Below are 3,182 nucleotides of genomic sequence, written 5' to 3'. Positions count from 1 at the left end.
ATTTAATAACCTGGCACATCTCTCTGTACAATTAGGGACAGATATTCAGCTATTACTTATAGATTACCCCAATACAATCACATAGTTTCATGCCTGACTTTCTACAAAAACAGGCTTTTTTACCCATTTAGAGAAGTCTAAGTCTGAAGAAGCTCCAGTCTGATTCTTGATAACCTTGATAAACATGCACATCTCTCTTACATGAAGGAGGATCCTTCCTTAGAACTGATGTTTTAAGGATTAAGTTACAGAAAAACTGCACTCCATATGGGCAGCACGAAGTAAGTAAAACCAAACATGGCCCAAAGTGTAATAACATCAGAAAAGCAATAATTTGAAATGAGGTGGCTTGTTACAAACTGCAGCCTATGTGGAACAGAAGTTCAATTCAACTTCTTTCTCCCCAGCCCTGGAAGGTTTGAGGCTTGATTAGTTACACTCTGTACAATGCTGTGAGATCCTCATGTAGTGCTCTGTAAAACAGCAACTGTATTTCATTTTCTATCACAAAATGATGTATTAATGTTTGTCTGAAGCATAGAAATTAGGAGCCAACAGCAAAGGTGAGATGGACATTTAGGAGACTGGGTATTAATTAAGGTCAACAAGCAATGTGTATATAGTTATGTCTTTCATAACATACTTCCACTTTCGATGAGAACAAGGTATTTTATAATTAACATCTGTGGAGTTATGCCAGTTTGTACCCATAGAGGATGACAACCATTCTACTTCCTTAATAAAAAAACACAATTCCTTGTAAATTCAAAATCTGATGACTGCTAGGAAAACTAAATGCATTTGCTTTTTCAAAGCCTTTCTGTCAGTAGTATGACAATCACAGTACACACAAAAAAATTACCTAAACAGTATGTTGTTAGAATGTCATTCATATACATCTACATGAGCATTAAAAAATAAAGAAAAAAAGAAAGTGGTACAGTACAAGGCTTCATCAAGTCCATGAAGAGCTTCATTATAATAACTAATTTGCAGAATGCACTGCAGTCCATGCAAATGGAAAGGTGTCTGTTGGCTACAAAACTGTATGAAAAAGATATGGCCTAAATTTTCTTCTGATTAGTCAGACTAATTAGTTCATATAAATCCATTTTCTATTCTGCCAGGGCCAAGTGTACTCATTTGCTGGTGAGTGCCCTGAAGCTATAGTCCACGTTGTTCAAGGAGGCTCACTTTTGGGAGGACGGAGAGCTTCAAAGTGGGAGATGTCTCTGTGAAGGTTCACTGCAAATCTCAGAGCCCCTCTGGGTCTCTGAGGGATGGAGAACCCTCTTGGATCAGGGGGATGGAACACCTCTGCTATGAGGACAGGCTGAGAGCGCTGGGGTTGTTCAGCCTGGAGAAGGCTTCAGGAGACCTTATTGCAGCCTTCTAGTACTTAAAGGGGACTTCTAAGAAAGATGAGGACAGACTCTTTAGCAGGGACTGTAGCGACAGGACAAGGGGTAATGTTTTTAAACTACAAGAGGGCAGATTTAGCCTAGATATAAGGAAGAAAGTTTTCCCAATGAGGGTGGTGAATCACTGGCACAGATTGCCCAGAGAGGTGGTAGATGCCCCAGCCCTGGAAACATTCAAGGTCAGGTTGGACGGGGCTCTGAGCAACCAGGTCTAGTTGAAGATGTCCCTGCTCACTGCAGGGGGGTTGGACTAGTTGACCTCTAAAGGTCCCTTCCACCCCAAACTATTCTATTATTCTATGATTCTTTGTCTTTGGTCTGGAAAGTTTCATGCACATGGGGTCTCAGCATTGGGGTGCACCACAGCGGGGAGCCAGGGACCAGCTGTGTGGGACTGGGGACTCATTTTCCGGTCTGAACGGTACAAGGAAATCAGACTCTCACTGGGAAAGTACTTCTTCACTCCGGAGAGCCCATCCTCTGTTTATTTAGCTGCATTTTGCATTATGTTCTTCAGAAATGCAATCACACCTAAGCAGAACGAGCATGGTGTCTTCTTGTGTTATACAGATCTTGATGCTGTGTGAGACTTGCAATAAGATGGGAAAAGGGTGTGAGAAAATTACCTCCAAGTATTTGCTCACCTCGAAGAAAAGTATTGGCAAGTCTGTCATAAAGCAATGTTTCCAGATATACAAAAAGCATTTATTTTGCCTTGCTACTAGAAGAGGAGCCCAGGAGTGAATTGTTAAGGAGAACTCTCCACCACTGTCAGCTGTTACGCTCCAGTGACTTCAGTAACAATACAAGGCAGCTGAGGGTTTCCTTTCCCAGATGGGTCCTTGCTCCCTGCTCTGCTACCGACTTACTGCATTGGCAGTCTCAATTTACTCATTTGCAAAGAAATGGCTGCAGCAGTGTTGACCAACCTGCAGTGCTTTTTTCATGATTAATAAGCAGTTTACAAAATATTCTAACATCGTAGTGGAATAAAGCACTAATATTTTAGGGCAGTTTTTATGTGGTACGAAAATCAGGATGTTAATGCTTCTGTTTCAGATCAGTCTTACACTTAAAATAAAAAGAATGTGCACTACCATCCTTCCTCTTAGGACGGTCAAATGTATTCACCTCTACTTAGAGAAAAAAGCCATGAAATAACCATAAATTGCTTCAGCAAATTACAGTCTAGACTTGCTGATTTGTTTTAACAACATGAGATATCAAACCCATATGCAAGCATTATTGTAAACTGCTGTTCCTAAATGCCTGTAAATGCATTGTCCTGTAGACTAAGTAACACTGCAGCCAAGTAATTACTTAGATTTTATGTGGAATTTGTAACAGGAAAGGAGTACTCGCTGTGTCACTTGCAGTAGCCTGGTTTTTCTCTTCCCCTGACATCTTTAGGCAGAGCGGCTGGGTCATCACCATCATTTGACAGCAACGCAGCTTGCAGAAGATGAGAAGGCTATTTGTGGTTAGGTAACACCGACTCAGACAGTGAGCTGTGTACCTCCAAAAGGAAAATGAAACAGGAGTCAGGCTGCATTTAATTTTTAATACTTTTTTGTGGTTGTCCAAGTTTATCTTTATAATTCGTAGTACCCACAAGATGTACTCATTTCCTTCAGCACAACAGCTGTGGAACGCATGGAGGATTACCTTTGTGGTTTCCCCACAACTGAGTTTTGCCTCCTCCTAGAAGGTCGTGAAAGCTGCCATTGACCACAGTGGTCTCTTTTCCTTTGATAGGCTGCA

This window comes from Phaethon aethereus (genome assembly GCF_964289735.1).
Source record: "Phaethon aethereus genome assembly, chromosome: 2".
In the NCBI taxonomy this organism is placed as follows: domain Eukaryota; kingdom Metazoa; phylum Chordata; class Aves; order Phaethontiformes; family Phaethontidae; genus Phaethon; species Phaethon aethereus.
Note: the sequence above shows the minus strand (reverse complement) of the source record.